This window comes from Callithrix jacchus, chromosome 11, assembly GCF_049354715.1.
Source record: "Callithrix jacchus isolate 240 chromosome 11, calJac240_pri, whole genome shotgun sequence".
Lineage (NCBI taxonomy): Eukaryota > Metazoa > Chordata > Mammalia > Primates > Cebidae > Callithrix > Callithrix jacchus.
In genome coordinates this window covers 87420594-87439261 of record NC_133512.1, presented here as the reverse complement: position 1 = coordinate 87439261, position 18668 = coordinate 87420594, and the positions used below count along the sequence as shown (strand labels likewise).

At 39.7% G+C, this 18668-nt stretch overlaps 1 pseudogene; it reads left to right on the top strand.

Moving 5' to 3' along the window:
• The first annotated feature begins 5376 nt into the window (after positions 1 to 5376).
• Positions 5377 to 7555, top strand: LOC100408917 (keratin, type I cytoskeletal 18 pseudogene; annotated as a pseudogene).
• Positions 7556 to 18668: the final 11113 nt, after the last annotated feature.

Below are 18668 nucleotides of genomic sequence, written 5' to 3'. Positions count from 1 at the left end.
TTGTTAAAACAAAGTTGCTAATTCAGTAGATCTGGAATGAGGCTGGAGAATCTGGGTTTCTAACAGGCTCCCAGCTGATGCCAGTGCTCCTAATCTGGAGACCACATTTTAAGTGGTAAGGCCTTAGGGTTTATGGTAGGAGTTAAGACTCTGTGAGGAGCTGTTGAAAACCTTTGAACAGTAGCATGACATGATCAGAAATATGTGCAGCAAGATGAATCTGACAGCTGCACATAAATGAAATGTGAGAGTATCAAATAAATGTTCAGATGCAAGACCCTATTATTAAATAATTTACTGGGTGTTCCTAATGTGCAAATCATTGTTTTTTGTGAATGGACAGCAAACAGAAGCTTTGCTATTGAAAAACTGATGGTTCATGTGGGGAGAGAACAGGAAGGAGAAGCATGCTGACACATGCAGGAAAAAGCAGGTGTCCTTTCGAGGATAAATGCTGTGAAGAAGATCAAGAAAATAAACCACACAGTTTAACCAAGGGTAACACTGGATGAAAATTAACATGTTTACTCTTACAGATTACAAATCATTACTTCATGGATTTCTCATTGCAACCTCATAAAGTAAGGTGCTTATCAGTATCATTATACACATTTTACAGAAGAAAAATGAGACTAAATGATTTAAGATCACATAGATCCCAGCACTTTGGGAGTCCGAGGTATGGGCAGATCACCTGAGGTAAGTGGAGTTCGAGACCAGCCTGGCCAACATGACGAAACCCTGTCTTTACTAAAAATATAAAAATCAGCTGGGCATGGTGGCTCACGCCTGTAAATCCGGCTACTTGGGAGGCTGAGGCAGGAGAGTCACTTGAACCCAGGAGGTGGAGGTTGTCTGGGCAACAAGAGTGAAACTCTGTCTAAAAAAAGAAAAAAAAAGATCGCATAGCACCTAAGTGACCGAGCTGGGATTGGAACCTAGGCATCTTATTTTATCTTTCATGTTCTTTCCACTGCAAGATTTTTCTTTCTTCCTTTTCAGCCTAGACACTCTCCACCAAATAAAACTTAATGATGGCGATTACTATCCCATCCTGTAAATTGAATTCGCCACCCTGTGCTGCATCAGCAGTACTTCTGGGTTTTTTTCTTTCCTGTTCTTTTTTCCTGTTTACTCAGCAACACCTATATTAGTACTTTGTATGCAGGGGATACTCAGCAAATATTATTGTTTGATTAATTGGCTGCTCTCTTCCTCTAGAAACCTCACCCAAATCAGGTAACGTTTTGCAATAATTTGAGTCAGAGTGTGTTTATAATTGTAATCTTAGTGATACAATACACACGTAGTTTCCCATGATGACACAAATCACAATTATATATAATTTCTGATAATCTTTTCAGTAATCTCCCAGTAACACCCTCTTGGTACAATTAAAAGAAATTCTAAAATTCACATAACCTATGTATTCTAGAAAGAATTTAAGCTGTCACACAAATAGGTAAACTGTGGAATGATCGTTATATGACTGCAAGGAGAAATGTACTGGTATTCTTGATCATCAGTTATTTTATGAGGAGGAGAAAATAAAATATCCTATACACGATTTTGAATTTCTACCCTTTTCTTAATTAATTTCCAAACTTACTTCTCTTCTACTTACTTGTGGTCTGATCTTGATCTTTCCAATTAACATCACCAGAATTTTTCTTTCTTTTATAGTGTTTGTTTTTAAGTTACATTTATACTTTTACATCTGTTTTCCTATGGATATACTCAAATTACTCAACTACATTTTGAACTTGTCAAGACCAGAGGTTACTCAATTTCATAGAAACATAATCTTAGGGTCCATCTACTACAAACCTCTCACTTTACAGATAAGTTGAGCCTTAGATAAATAAATGACATCATATTAAAAATTGCACATCTAGCTAATATTATTTTAGAATCCAAATATACTGATGGTCAGACTCATGTTCTTTCTTGTACATATCCATATGAAATAATGTAAAATAAGATGATAAATAGTATTACTGAATGATCACTAAATGATTGTACCAGATATAGACTTCTATAATACCATCTCTGCACCAGAAAAATTAACATCTGCAGCTTAAAAGTTTGACTTAACCTCACTTCTGAGGAAAACTGTTCGTGTTAGACAACTAACATTTGGTTATTACTGTCATGGTCCATTAACACAACTGGCCTCAAGTAAAGTCCTTTATGGCTGTGGAAAGCGTAAAAAATCACATATATTTTAAAAGTAATTGTCTTTCTAAACAATTCCCTAAATTATTATTTATAGTTGAGTGTATCTTACCTGTGGTCCATTTCCTCAGCTAGTTTTGAGAAGGTACACTCAAGTGTTGCCTCTGGAAAAGCCTCACGTTGATCATTCAAGAGCTACTCAGTAATTACCTAAGACACTTCTTTTTCTTTTTTTTTTTTTCTGAGACGGAGTCTTGCTGTGTAGCCAGGCTGTAGTACAGGGACACAATCTCGGCTCACTGCAACCTCTGCCTCGAGGGTTCAAGCAATTCTCCTGCCTCAGCCTGATGAGTGGCTGATATTACAGGCGCATGCCACCATGCCCAGCTAATTTTTGTATTTTTAGTAGAGATGAGTTTTCACCATGGTCTCCATCTCCTGCCTTGTGATCTGCCTTTTTGGTCTCCCAAAGTGCTGGGATTACAGGGGTGAGCCACCGCGCCTGGCTACACTTCTTTTTCAACTCTTCCTCCCTCCCAAATATGCTACCCTTCCTAATTTCCTTCCTACCAACCTCACCAGACCCACCTCTGCCCCTGCCCCTGCCCCTGAATGCGTGTCACTGAAACACACAAAGCTGCTTATATTTCATACTCTCTCAGGCTTCTGTCAAAGCTCTTTCTGGAATGTTCTTTGACACCGATCCTTTAAAATTCTGTTCAGTTATCTGTTTTCTTTGAAACTCTCATTGAATCCTCTAGCTAAGCTAATAATTTCTTCTAGATTACCACAGAAACTTTTCCATTGCTTTTTGCTGTGCATCCTAGTGATGAGGTACACAGATTTTATAATCACTAAATGCTGGATTCTGACCTTCATTCCCACTCTGGTTAACATCAAGCAACTTACTCTGCAGGCCCCCATTTCTTCATCTATACATTGGGGATAATAATAGTACCACCTTTATAGGGCTGCCATGAGGATTTAATGAGACAATGCAGGCAAAATGCTTAGCACCCAGCGTAGGCCTTCATAAAGGTCTTAATAAATATTAGCTATTATCATCATATTATAATCCCAATCTGGTCTTTGAGGACATGGCCTATGTCTTAATTAGCTGTCTGGAACATACAATATCTGGCAAATAAATGCTTTATAAAGCTTTGTTGGAATGCATATTGATTAAATGACACTTTTATTTTGCATGCCTAAATGAGAGCTGAAAAGTTGATTTAGCAACACATACGGGGTTTAGAGACTGTTCTAAAACGTGGACTGGGGACTCCAGAACTGAAAAGTGAGCAATTTTTCCTAAAAACCTCAAAATCATACAAATATCTCCAACTCTTTACTACTCCATATTCAGTCACCACTTAAATATTTCCCTAGTTGATTTCTTACTCTTTAATTCTCCTGTCACTGTAAGTTCAAGCCTTTAGTATATCTTCATACCATGTCTCAAAGTACAGGGGACAGGGAGTATTCTTCAAAGTTATATGTAGGGTTAACAAAGAAATACTAAAGTTTCTATTTTCTTTTTTTTTTCTTCTGGGAGACAGGTCTTGCTCTGTCACCCAAGCTGCAGTTCAGTGGCGTGATCATAACTCATCGTAGCCCCCATCTCCTAGGGTCAAGTGATCCTCCTGCCTCAGTAGATCCAGCCACCTGGGTAGTTGGGACTTTAGGCATGCAACACCACGTCTGGCAAGTTTTTAAAATGTTTAGTAGAGAGGGGGCTTTGCTATGTTGCCTAGGCTAGTCTTGAATTCCTGAACTCAAGTGATCCTTCCTGCCTCAGCCTCCCAAAGTGCTGGTATTACAGGCATGAACCCCCATGCCAGGCCTCTATTTTCATTTACTTATTTGAATTATTGTTATGATAAATTTCAGGCATACAAAAACCCATGGTTTATACCTTCCAGATCCCATTCCGTTTTCTCCCTGCAGGTAACCACTAATTTGAATCCCATGTTTGTCATTTCCATTTCTGTTGCTTCTTTTACAATACAGGAACACTCCTTTAATCTACCTAATGTGGCACCCAACTTTAACAATATTTATACAATGAATTAGGATTTTTTGCATATTTTTGTAAACAACATGGATAGAGAGCATTGGACTAATCACTGTCTTTTTAAAAATCTCCCTATATGGCAGTGTAAATTATGGGGCATAAATGGAAAGATAAGTTGGACTCTTGACCTGGAAACATGAAGCAACACAATCCATAGATTTGCTGGTAGGGAATGAAAAGACAGATCCAGTATCTTTAATTTTTTTACCTTTAATGTCTGACAATACTTTGACCATTTATTTAGACTCAGTAATAGAATAGCAGTGTAGCAGAACATGAAGTTTGTGGTTTATCTTTCCCCAAGCCACACCAACTTCCAATACAATTATATTTCTCTAACTCAGGTCTAGTGCAAGGAATTGCAGGAGTACCCACTCAAATGCCTTCCTTTTGGCTCTTTGGGGTTGCCACAGTAATTCATTTGCATTCACAATTGCTCACACTGCTGTCCTCTTCTCTCCTTTGACATTGGCCTTGATCATCTCTGAGCTTGCTTTCATCAGACTTCTCCCATTGTTACAGCTCTGAAATCTGTCCTGACACTCCTCTCCTGGGACATAGGACTCTGTGCTCATGTCACATCATCTTCTCCTTGTAGCCTTAGCTGCTTCTATTGCAGGTAGGCTCTGGTCATCCCCACCAGTTGTCTCTGGCTGTGTTGTAGGGGGCCCAGGTGTTTATGGTTGTCTTCTGATGGTTAGAGCTGCAGCAGACACGTAAGTGCTTTGACCAGATCCACTGGGATCACTTCCACTATTTCTGTGCTTCAGTGCTTTTTTTTTCTCCCCTTCACAGTACCGTATTTATTCTTTGGAGAACTGCTCTTGTGTGACTGGGACTACTTTGCCAGTAAGCACAGAGCTGGGAGCTTCGGTCCCCTGGGGCAGCTGTTAACCAATGACTGCCAGTTGATGAGTAACAAAACCCAGCTCCTTTGCCTCAGGTCAGGAAAACTCTGAGGTGTAATTTACATTTCAGATCCCCCTGAGGTTTCAGACAGCCCATCTCAACTTTGTTTGCCTTTTCCCTCTTTCCTGGGAAAGAATTTTTAAACCATCATGAAAAATTCTCAGATTTGGTTGTTGGCAAAGCCTGAGTTCTGTCCTCTCGCTTTCCTCTGGGATAGCATGAGCTTCACCACTCACTCCACCTTCTCCACCAACTACTAGTCCCTGGGCTCCATCCAGTTGCCCAGCTACAGTGCCTGGCCGGTCAGCAGCGCAGCCAGTGTCTATGCAGGTGCCTGGGGCTCTGGTTCCCACACCTCCGTGTCTTGCTCCACCAGCTGCTGGGGTAGCAAAGGATTCAGGGACCTGGCCTTGGGGATGGCTGGGGGTCTGGCAGGGATGGGAGGCATCCAGAATGAGAAGGAGACCATGCAAAGCCTGAATAACCATCTGGCCTCCTACTTGGACAGAGTGGGGAGCCTGGAGACTGAAAACCAGAAGCTGGAGAGCAAAATCTGGGAGCACCTGGAGAAGAAGGGACCCTAAGTCAGAGACTGGAGCCATTACTTCAAGACCATTGAGGACCTGAGGGCTCAGATCTTTGCAAATACTATGGACAATGCTCACATCGTTCTGCAGATCGACAATGCCCATCTTGCTGCTGATGACTTTAGAGTCAAGTATGAGACAGAGCTGGCTACACGCCAGTCTGTGGGGAGTCACATCCATGGGCTCTGCAAGGTCATTGATGACACCAATGTCACTCAGCTGCAGCTGAAGACAGAGATCAGGGCTCTCAAGGAGCTGCTCTTGATGAAGAAGAACCATGAAGAGAAAGTAAAAGGCCTACAAGCCCAGATTGCCAGCTCTGGATTGACTATGGAGGTAGATGTCCCAAAATCTTGGACCTCACCAAGATCATGGCAGACATCTGGGCCCAATATGACAAGCTGGCTGGGGAAAACCGAGAAGACCTGGATGAGTACTGGTCTCAGTAGATTGAGGAGAGCACCACAGTGGTCACCACACAGTCCTCTGAGGTTGGAACTGCTGAGATGATGCTCACAGAGCTGAGACATATAGTCCAGTCCTTGGAGATGGACCTGGACTCTATGAAAAATCTGAAGGGCAGCTTGGAGAACAGCCTGAGGTGGGTAGAGGCCTGCTATGCCCTGCAAATGGAGCAGCTCAGTGGGATCCTGCTGCTCCTAGAGTCAGAGCTGGCACAGACTCGGGCAGAGGGACAGCACCGGGCCCAGAAGTACAAGGCCCTGCTGAACATCAAGGTCAAGCTGGAGGCTGAGATCACTGTCTACCACCACCTGCTGGAAGATGGTGAAGACTTCAATCTTGTGATGCCCTGGACAGAACGAACTCCATGCAAACCATCCAAAAGACCACCACCCACCAGACAGTGGATGGCAAAGTGGTATCTGAGACCAATGACACCAAAGTTCTGAGACATTAATCCAGCAGGAGCAGGGGACCCTTTGGGAAGCAGGAGGCCAATAAAAAGTTCAGAGGTCAAAAAAAAAAAAATTCTCAGATTAGCAATATGGGAATAGCAATAGAAGACAAGGCATGTTATACACATGAGGCCACTTTGGGCTCCAGACTGGAGGTGGGAGGCCGTTGTTAGCCTTGGAGCTAGGTCATCAGGGCTGGCCTGTCTTTGAGGATAAGCTCCAAAAATGCTGATTTTCAAGGGCAATAATCTACTCTTGCTTCAGTTAGATTAGCCCTGGGAATAGAGTAGTGATAATTTTTTAGGTGACTTTTAAATGGGGAGAGGAATGCCAGGAACTCAACCTGAATTGAGCTTGACAAGGTGGAAAGCAGAAAGGTGGAGTGGAGAAACTTGTTTTTTGTTGTTATGATTGTGGTTTCTAGAGACAGGGGCATGCTCTGTCACCTAGGCTGTAGTGTAGTGGTGTGATCATAGCTCACTGCAACCTCAGACTTCTGGGTTCTCAGGCTCAAGTGATCCCCTCACCTCAGCCTCCTTAGTAGCTAGGACTATAGGAATGTACCATCATGTCTAGCTAATTTTTTAAATTTTTGTAGAGATGAGGCCTCGCTGTGTTGCTCAAGCTGGTCTTGAACTTCCAGTCTCAAGTGATCCTCCCATCTTGGCCTCCCAAATTGCTGGGATTGCAGGCATGATCTACTGGGCCCAGAAAGAAGAGAAAGTTTTAAACCATAGGGCATGATCCATGTCCTAAAGTAGCTTACATTCTGGTTGTGAAAGTCTAGAATTCAATATATAAAAGGATAACCCTACAAAGCAATATATAAGTGAAAATAAATGGCACACATGAGAAATGTTTTATTTATATATATATATGAAATTATATGTGAAACATATTGAAGCAATGAATAAAAGGAATAGAAACTTTAAAATTACCCTTGTGTTATGTATTTCTTCATTTGCTGCAGTGCCTATCTCATGACTGGAGTATGAGTGGGAGGTATGTTACAATGTTACACTATTCGTATTTATTATTAGTCAAATTCTTAATACTTCCAGAGAAAATCTAGTTTTAAAGGTAAGTGTATATGTAATGGCTCTCAATCACTTCTGAGATGAGTGGCTTATTTTAGTAAACAGTTTCTTAATTTTACAATGTTTATAATAGTAAGGCAAAGTAAGAGATTAATGAATAGTAGAACATATTAGAATAACTGAGTATATTCTATTATGTTTGAATTTTGAGTGATATTGAAGAAAGAAACATCCGCATCCTGGGAAAGTAATTTCCTTTTATGAGAAGGCGTCATATTTTCAGTCTAACATATCTGTATTTTTAACTCATGGGAGAATTAGCTGTGTGATTTCTATCTACTAGCTAAAGCATTCTGAGCCTCAATTTCATCATCTGTTAAGTGAAAGAAGTGTAATATCTAGCTCATTGCATTTTGTGAGAATAAAGTCATGTACAAATGTTTCATACTTTATAAATACACAAAGCATTCGCTATTTTTTAACTCAGAATGATGAAAACTGAATTCTGTTCTTTCCTCTTCACTGTGATAACTGTAATAAATAAAATATTTTCACAGATGTTTAACCTTTCATTTAAAGGAAGCATTGAAAATATTTCCCCTAGTTTTGCTTTTGACATTATTTCGCTTTGTAATTGTTGTAGGTAAAAATGTCTTATGAAATAGAAGAACAAATGCAAGGTACAGAGACTCATGTCTTTCTCCCAGTGCTTTGGAAGGCTAAGGTGGGAGGATTGCTTGAGGGCAGAAATTTGAGACCAGCCTGGGCAACATAGTGAGACTTTGTTCTAAAAAATAAAAAATAAAAATAATTAGCCGGACATGGTGGCATGTATCTGTAATACTAGTTATTTGGAAGAATTGCTTGAGCCAGGAGTTTGAGAGTTTGAGGTTACAGGGAGCTATGACTATGCCACTGTACTCCAGCCTGAGTGACAGAGACACTATCACTAAAAAAAAAAAAAAAAAAAATTGAGGTTAAAATATTGGTTTAGAATGCCCACATTTCAGCCCTGTTTTTTTTCTTAGAAACTTAGAAAGTTTGATGATCTTGGACAAGTCTTTTAACCTCTTCATCTAATTTAGAGTTTTATTGTGAAGCTTCCATGAAATAATGCATGAAAGATGCTTTGTAAAATAAGTGCCAGATAAATGTAAAGAAATATCATTAAAGTACATTATGGCTTGTGACATTTGTAGCCTGTCGCTCGTCTTTCTTTTGTTTGTATACCTAGTGTACTCAAGTTTGATGACCCATGAGCAGTTCTTCAAAAAACATTTATTGTGCTTCTACTATATATCTGCACTTTGCTAGTTATTGGAGATGTAGCAATGAGCAAAACAGACATGGTCCCTGCCTTCAGAGAGCGTATGAGTCAGAGGAGAAACAAATAGTAGACAATTGCTCAAATAACTATGCAATTGCAATTGTGATAAGTACAATGAAAGAAATGTACAGGGTTATTTGAGTACGTAGGTTGGGGAGAGAATTCTCAATGGGTCTTTCACATTCCTTAACAACTTTCAAGCAGACTGATCACCCTTTGTTCTGGACTACCTTTTTAACGGAAGTTTGCATAGCAAACAGCACTGGAAGACAGCATCACCCTTGAGAGCAAAGCACAAGCATGTTTACTGCCCATATAAGAAATCTGGGCTCCCTACGCCCAGGGTTCCTCTTCTGGTATTGTGTGTGCAGGTTTTCATCTGGAGTCATCTGTGTTGCCCCATGAGACTTGGGGATGAGAGAAACCAATGCAAATACGCTGATGCTCTTGAAGCTTGATGTGCCATGATGAGTAATAAAATCCATTGTCTTTGAATCTGGGGTCTCATGTTTTCTGCCAGCATCCATGAAACTATAGCAAGCTAACTTGTTGGCTTGAAAGTAGGACAGAATCATAGACCCTTTATAAAAGGGGATCAGTTTTAGGAAGAGGCCTCTAATTTAGCCTCCCTCCAATTCATTTTGTTTCCCCTTTGGAGACATGGTCTTGCTCTGTTGCCCAGGCTAGAGTACAGTAGCATGATTATAGCTCACTATAGCCTTGAATTGCTGGATCACTCAAGTGATCCTCCCCGCTCAAACTCCCAAATACCTAGGACCTTCAGGCATGCACCACCATGCCTGACTAATTTTTAAACTTTTCTTGTAGAAATAGGGTCCCTCTGTGTTGCCCAGCCTAGTCTTGAACTGCTAGCCTCTAATCATCCTCCCACTTCAGTCTCCTAAAGTGCTGGGAATGCAGGTGTGAGCCACACACCCAGCCAACTATTTCTTCTAGATATGTTCCCTTCTTTGCTAGGTGCATAGGCGTGTCATCCTGGTGTCTCCCTCTCTCATTCTCATGGAAATTCCTTTAGTATCCTGTGTTAAATCTGCTTGAGATCTATTTATGTTCAGCATCCAATGTCTTCTTCTCTTTTGGTCCATTCATGCTTGTAGAATATACTGTCCAGAGCTTCCTGAGAAAAAATATCCAGGAGGTCAATATTTGTAACTGCACACATCTGAAAACATCTTTATTTGACCCTTATGTTTTGTTGATAGTTTGGATGGGCATCAAATTCTAGATTGGAATTACCTTTCATTCAGAATTTTGAAGGCTGCTTCATTGCCTCTAGAATATTTTGGGTAAGTTCCTGTCAGGAAAAGCCAAATGGAAGAGATGTACAGGGAAGGCATGTGGGGAGGGGTATAGGGCTTCTGTGCTCTCTCTGGGCATATCATCTTTTCAGCACCTCCATGTGCCAGGAACTGGGGATGAAGACAGAATATGTATTTTTTATTACCATACATCACAATATCAGACATGTGGGTCTTTCCATTTTGGAAAATCAATTTTTTCTGTTCTGAAAAAATTTCCTTGCATTCTTCCTCTTTTCCTGTTTTATTTTTCTACCCTGCAACTCCAGTTGTTTGAATATTCTTTCTCCCAGATTGGTGCTCTAAATAAAAAACAGTTTTTCATTCTTATGTTTAATGTATCTTTTTTTTTTGGTCCTACTTTTTGAGTAATGGTTCTGACTAACGCTACTACTGAGTGTTTCCTGTTATTTGTTATTGACTCGTGCTTATGAGTGTTTGAGTAAATAGTTGAGTTTTACTTTACGATGATCTGAATAGGCCATTTTATGATTCTCACCTTGTTTTGTTCAGAATTCGCATAGCATAGATGACTCTCCTGATCTGAAAGGCCTGGCTAGGAATATTTTAGAAGCCAAGGAGAGAAAGAGGGAAAGTTGTCTCAGCATCCACTATGCACATGTTCCCTTAAGTCCTGTTTTCAGTATAAGATTTTTAATCCTCAACTATGTTTGGTATCCAACAGTCCAGAATCCCTTTATTTTACCTTTATTTCACCCCAGCCCAAGTGGGGAAGAGGACAAGTTGCTTCCAGACTCCAGTGCAGGTGGGGAAGGGACAAGTTGCTCAGCAGCACAGAGGAGATGAGGGAGACCTGGGAAACTACTGGCTTCTCAACAGCCTTCAAGCAGGTCCTCTTGATTTGGGTCCCCACTTCACCCCTATTTCCAGAGGTGCTTGGTGTTTTCCTGTCATGGACACTTGCGGATTCTGTGGTTACAAATCAGGCTAGTTCTTGGCTTTCAGTCACCAGTTTAGGGTTTGGCTTTTTGAGGTCTCCAAGTTGGCTACAACCCTCCATCTGCTTTCTGGCCTTAACATTTCAGGTGCTCTTGTCTCCTTCCCTTTTTCCACTTTTTGTGTGTGTTTGTTAACTTAAAAACAACAATAACAACAACAAAAACAAACTTTTTTCAGATGGAGTCTCCCAGGCTGGAATGCAATGGCATTATCTCGGCTCACTGCAACCTCCACCTACTGGGTCAAGTGATTCTCCTGCTTCAACCTCCCTAGTAACTGGGATTATAGGTGTGTGCCACCATGCCTGGCTAAGTTTCGTATTTTTAGTAAAGATGATGTTTTGTCATGTTGGCCAGGCTGGTCTCAAACTCCTGACTTCAAGTAATCCGCAGACCTTAGCCTCAAAGTGCTGGGATTACAGATGTGAGCCACTATGCCTGGCCAAAAAATTATTGCTAGGAGGTTTCCTGAGGAAAAAAAGACACGTTCTGTTCACCAACTCTACCTACCACCTCCTATTCACTTACTATACTGCAGCTGGAAAGAACATCCTGTTTTGGTTTCATGGATGCATGATACACTATCACAGTGAGAATATTATTCAGAAGTTTTGGGGTTTGGTTCTTTTTTCTAAAACACTAATTTTCAAAATACAAATCTGATAGTGTCGCTCTCTCTACCCCACTTCTATTTCAGCTATTTCTTTGCTGATGCTTTTAGATAAAGATAAAATTCCTAAGTATGAGTTCCAAAACCACATGGGGGCACAAATTTATGGTTATATATATATATATATTTTTCCAGCACAGTGTTGTTTGTTTCAGAGTCAAATTGAATTTGAGTGTCTGTAGGCAAGGATTGTACTCTCCATTTTACCATAGGTTTTGCAGCTCCCTTTTGTTCAATATATGGTCATTTTACACATTATCTCCCCAGGCCTTTGGGTACTAAATCATTCGCCTCTGCCCTGCAGGTTTTGGTGTCACCAGCTCATCCTTTACTACATTTCCTCGTTCTCTTGGCTCTATCACGCTGACTTCTTTTGCTTCTTTGTTAGCCCCTTGATCACTGGATGATATAAAGTCAAGTTAAAGTACTTGATGCTTTTCAGGTAGCAATAAACATTTTCATTATTTGAGTTTTTAAATGAAAGCAAAAAACAAAACTAACCTTAGAAAACAAACAAAATAAAAAACAACACAATGTTTTGCAATGAAATCAAAACATTGGACAGAATCATAGACCCATTATATTGGGCTGAGCTTCCTGGTTCTTTATTTAGGATCCAGACTTTTGTGGACAGTACAGCAACGATAAGCAAAAAATTCTTCAAAAAAGCAATATAGTAAAACAGTAATATCAGAATGTGAAGATATATCCTCTAAACACTTTGATACTTAGACCTATTACACTTGGATATTCTGAAAAATAAAAACAGAAGGTAGAAATGTTGGAGGCTTATATAAGTGGAAACACAATTTGGGATGATTAGTTTGATTCTCTTCAGTGATAAATATTTAAGATAACCACACTGCAATTGTTATAGTGTCCTTGATGGATTAGATATCCTGAAATTATAGATCCTAAAATTATTCAATTTTTGAACATGAAAGTAAACATTCATTTGTCTTGTATAAAAAAATTCTGGTAGGTACCCTCTACAAGATAGTCATTGAATTCTAGATAAATCACATTATACTATTAATATTATAATTCTGCCATATTGTATAACACTAACTTTAATAGAATGATAAACCTTGAAACGATTCACACCCCCACAGCCCCAGCCCCTCCACACACACCCATGATTATCACACATTAACAAAAGTAACAAATTTGAAACATGATATATAAAAATAGGCTCTGTAGTCAGGAACTGTAATCAGTACCTACAAATTAGGCCAAATTGTTATCCAAATGAACTTTTGAAGAGAACAATTTATGATGCCTGTGAATCATAACATTCCTCTCTACCTTCCCTTCTAAACATTAGTGGAACTGGTTATTTGCACTACAAACATTTGGAACTTTAAGGGAAGGTATTCTAGACTCCTAAAAGAGCCTCATTTATAGGTAACTATATCCCATTAGAAAAAAAGAATACATTTACTGTACCAGTGATTAGAACAGAAGGTAGGTTTTCTTTATTTTACATACATTTGCTTATCACCTGAAAGAGTGACTTCCTTTTAAAAAGATAAAAAGTAGGGGGAGCAAGAAGAATGATATAGGATGAGGAATGATGTACAATGCTAAGTATATTTTTGTTGTTTTCAAGGTTGATAAATATTTACTATGACAAAATAAATTTAATTTCTGTGCTACCTATAATTTTTAGTTATAAAGAACAAAGATGAACTTAAGTTACCTTGATTCTGAGCTATTTATTACAAGGAAATGGGGGAATTAAGGAAGTTGGGGGTCTCAGTCTGGTGATGAGATGTTAAGAACAGAAACTCCTCCAGCTCTGAGCAGAAACATAGGAAGCTAATTGTGGCTGAGCTTCCTGGAGAGCAGACTCCTTCTGGACTTGCGAGATCATTCCAGACAGGCTCAAGGCAGCTCTAGGTTATCTGTTCACCCAGCAGTCCCTACTCTGTGCTGAGCCATTAATGTGACTCAACTCCTTCCTGCCCTTGCTGCTGCCCCTTCCAAAGCTATAAATTAATTACCTTACTTCCACTCCCCTCTACTCAGGCCCTTCTCAATTGTCTGGAAAAGCAAAAATAAATAAAAAAGATAAACCAGATGAAATGTGATTGGAGGGAGGTAAGTACCACTCAACTGGTCTCCTGTGCATTCAAGAGGCTTCTTGGTTACTCAAGGGTTTTGCTCCCTCAGGTTCCCTGCTTGTTCATGGCTTTCTATGAATCCATTTCAAACTTGCAATAAGAAGAATCTGATTGGTAGAATTAGTACCTGTCACCTCTGCTGGGCAGAGATCTCATTCCATATAGCCTCATAGTATACTCTTAGGTGCCATTTAAAAAAATAAATGATTAATAAATGATACTTATATTTGCTGGGAATGGTGGCGCATACCTGTGATTCCAGCTACTTGGGAGGCTGAGGCAGGAGAATCGCTTGAACCTGGGAGGCAGAGGTTGCAGTGAGCCGAGATTGTGCCATTGCACTCCAGTCTGGGCAACAAGAGTAAAACTCCATCTCAAAATATATATATATATAAATATAAATAAATAGATAAAAATAAAAATAAATGGTATTTATTATGAAGTGACATTCTGAAAATATTTTCGATATTAAAAATATTTCTTTAAAAGGTTGGAAAGTACTGTGCTATAGCATATTATTTCATTGTTGGTAATCCATATCTCTGACGATTTGAATGCTAAACTGATCTCTGGAGGTAAATCAATTCTGTGCTTCTTCAAAGAAATTATATTGTTTATTAGAATCTAATTGATAATATATAAAATTTTCTCTTCATTGATAAGTGATAACAGTGATTTTCATCTTGGAAAACATTAATAATTCTACAGTCCTTGTTTTTGTTTTTGTTTTTTTGAGACAGAGTCTCGTTCTGTCACCAGGCTGGAGTGCAGTGACATGATCTTTGCTCACTGCAAACTCTGCTTCCCAGGTTCAAACGATTCTCTTGCCTCAGCCTCCTGAGTAGCTGGGACTATAGGTGCACATCACCATGCCCAGCTAAGTTTTGTATTTTTAGTAGAGACAGGGTTTCACCATGTTGGCCAGGATTGTCTCTGTTCTTTGACCTTGTGATCCACCCACCTCAGCCTCCCAAAGTGCTGAGATTACAGGCATGAGCCACCATGCCCAGCCCAGTCCTTGTTTTTAAAACACAGAAGTTTATTAAAAAAAAATAGACTATATTTTAGAGTAGTTTTAGGTTCACAGAAAAGTTGAATAGATGATATATTTTCCACATAACTTCTATCCCTACACATACACAGACTCTTCCATTATCAATATCCCCACTAGAGTGGTACATTTGTCACAAATGATGAACCTATATGGACACATCATTATCACCAGAATCCTTAGTTTATGTGAGGGTTCACCCATTGTTACAAATGGATAAATGTATAATAATATTTATCTACCACTATAGTATCATACAGAGTAGAGCAACAGGAACCCTAAAAACCTTATGTGTTCTACCTATCCCTTCTTCCCACTTATCTCTTGCAAGCACTGATTTTTTTTTTGCTGTCTTCATAGTTTCACCTTCACCAGAATGACACGTAGTTGAAATTATATAGTGTGTAGCCTTTTCAGACTGCCTTCTTTTACTTAGTCACATTTATGTAAGTTTCCTCTATGTCTTTTCATGGCTTCATATCTCATTCCTTTTTAGCACTGAATCATATTCCATTGTCTGGATGTACCACAGTTTACTTATCCATTTACTTACAGGGGGATAACTCGATTGCTTCCAAGTTTTGGGAATTATGAGTAAAACTGCTATAAACATATGTGTGCCGGTATTTGTGTAGGCATAAGTTTTCAGCTTTTTGGGTAAATACCAAGGAGTGTGATTACTGGATCATATCGTAACAGTATGTAAATTTCATAAGAAACTGACAAACTGTCTTCCAAAGTGGCTGTACCAATTTGCATTCCTACCAGCAATGAGTAAGAGTTCCTGTTGCTCTACATCCTCACCAGTATTTTGTGTGTCCAGTGTTCTGGATTTTGGCCATTGTAACAGGTAAGTGGTGGTATCTCATTGTTGTTTTTATTTGCATTTCTCATATGATGTTGGGCATCTTTTCATTTGCTTATTTGCCATCTGTATATCTTCTGTAGCGATGTGTTTTTTAAGGTCTTTAGTTCTTTATTTTTTTAGAGGTGAGGTCTCACTCTTGTCACTCAGGCTAGAGTGCAGTGGCACAATCATAGCTCACTGCAGCCTTAAACTCCTGAGCTCAAATGATCCTCCTGCCTAAGCCTCCTGAGTAGCTAGGACTACAGGCATATGCTACCGCATTGGACTCATTTTTTTATTTTTTAAAGAGATGGGGTCTTGCTGTGTTGCCCAGGCTGATCTCAAACTCCTGGTCTCAAGCAGTTCTCCCTCTCAAAGGCTGGGATTACAGGCATGAGCTACTGCATCTGGCCTTTGGTTCATATTTTAATTGTTGTGGTATTTGGGTTCTTATTGCTGAGTTTGAGGCTTGTTTTTAAAAACATAAGTCTAATAATTCTTTTGTTTTCTGGCACAATTGTATTAAAGTAACTTATAAGATGATGAGCCTCCTCCTAAATAAACAAATCTAGTGCTCATGGGAGGAAAGGATAGCCTAATGAAATATAAGAAATTATATGGCACATTTTAGTCAAGTTTAATTTTCTCTTGCCATTCCTTTCCTACAGCTAGAGGATTCTTGGGTTTCACTTTTACTTCTCCTGTAGAGGTGGTAATGAGTATGAAAGAATGCAGAAAAAAAATACTTGCATAGTTATATAATTTAAGATATATAACCCTTGGAATGTTTCAATTTCCTACGTAAGCAATATACTAAATTCATTTTTCTTAATTTCAGTGCAAAAATAAGAAAGAGTACATTAAGAAGCCATGAAACCTGTATTGGTGCCAGATTAAACATTGCAAATCAAGGCAATGGCTCCACTGAGGTGAAGTTTCTTGCAGTTTCGATGTACAATGGGGACTGATCTGGAAACCGGAATGGTGGTTAGCCTGGAATGGTTCAGGAAAATTTATTGTTACTCAAATTTGTATTCAAACTAATTAGGAAACTCTGGCAGATCTTAGATGGGAACAAAATTCTATGATTCTCCCCTTACAAGTCACAGAGAGGGTTATATTTCATAAAAATTATCTTGCATTTTGCTGTGCTTGTTGATACATGTAAAATTCAGTTGTGAGGTAAACAAAATTTTGAGGGAGTTGACGTTCTATGTAAACAAAATTTATATGCATATTTTTGACTGCTAGTTCAGGATTGTTTTTGTGAGTGTCCAGAGCCTACTGGGAGATGAGAAAGGTCTTCTGAGGCTTCCTTTGGCTGGGTTGGTGGAGGCTAGGAGCCTGGGGTGTGGCAAACTGAGGGAGTAGAGGAGACAGAAGAGTGAAAGAAACAGGAAAAGGCAGACTTCTTTTCGCCACCCTCTGTGGCTTACAGAAAAGGGAAACTGGACCCAGTGAGTGCAACTGCAGGAGAACCAGCGTTTTAGTGGTTAGACAGGCCCTCATAGCAGCACAAGCAGAAGTGCCAGCAGCCTGAAAGGGACTTTTTTTTTTTTTGCATTTTTAGTAGAGATGGAGTTTTGCCATGTTGGGCAGCCTGGTCTCGAACTCCTGATCTTAATTATCCACCCACCTAGACCTCCCAAAGTGCTGTGATTACAGGTGTGAGCCACTGCACCTGGCTACCTGAAGGAGTTTTAATCCTAGGTTGATCAACATCAATCTTAGAAACCTTAGAGAGCCACGCCCAAGCCCTGAGAAAGGTGTCTGTACCCAAATCCAAGATGTAGAGTGAGGGGTGATGGAACATTGGAAGGAAGATGATGAGTAGCATGATGGTCAAGCATCTGAGAAAAGAATCCTCAGTTATATTTTAGAGTTTATTTTTAAGAAGGGTTTGCTCTAAAAATACTATAGAGAAATAACCAGGAGAATAAGATGGCAACTAGAGGGGACCACTGAGGGTAGCCACAGAAAGTCCTTCTGAGGAGTACCAGTTGAGCTGAAGCCTGATGGATGAAATGAGCCAGACAAGTGTTGGGGATAGGGGGCAGGAAGAGGGAAGGAAATGCAAAGGGAAGAAATGGGTCACATACTGTATTCCACTCTAACAGTTCCAAGTCACTCCTGAATAGCTTACTGTATAAGTAGAAAGGTGTGTTACATGGAGAAATGTGTAGGATTCCGTTTAGATGGACCAAAACATGCAGTAAGATCACTTGTGACCTCATCTTTATCATCATTCAATGATACTTTCTTATGCCTCATTTTCTTGACTTCTACCAAATAATTTCTGTCGACATGTAAGACATTTTTTCATGCATTGCCCAGGATGGTCTTGAACTCCTGGGCTCAAGACATCCTCCTGCCTTGCCTTGAGGATGTTGGGATTACAGGTGTAAACCACTGCAGTTGACCTGTCCCACATGTCTAGTTGTTTGTAAAACAGCTCCACCTGGATGTAACAGGCTTACTTTCCAAAACAGAAAACAAAATTCATGTTCTTTTCAGTGTGGATTCTCTTTTTGACTTCCCCATTTGTGTTGGCAAATCCTATTGTCCTAGTGATGAAAATCTCAAAACTTTGTAGTGGCCAGGCATGGTAGCTTGTTCCTGTAATCCCAGCACTTTGAGAGGCAAAGGTGGGAGGATCACTTGAGCCTAGGAATT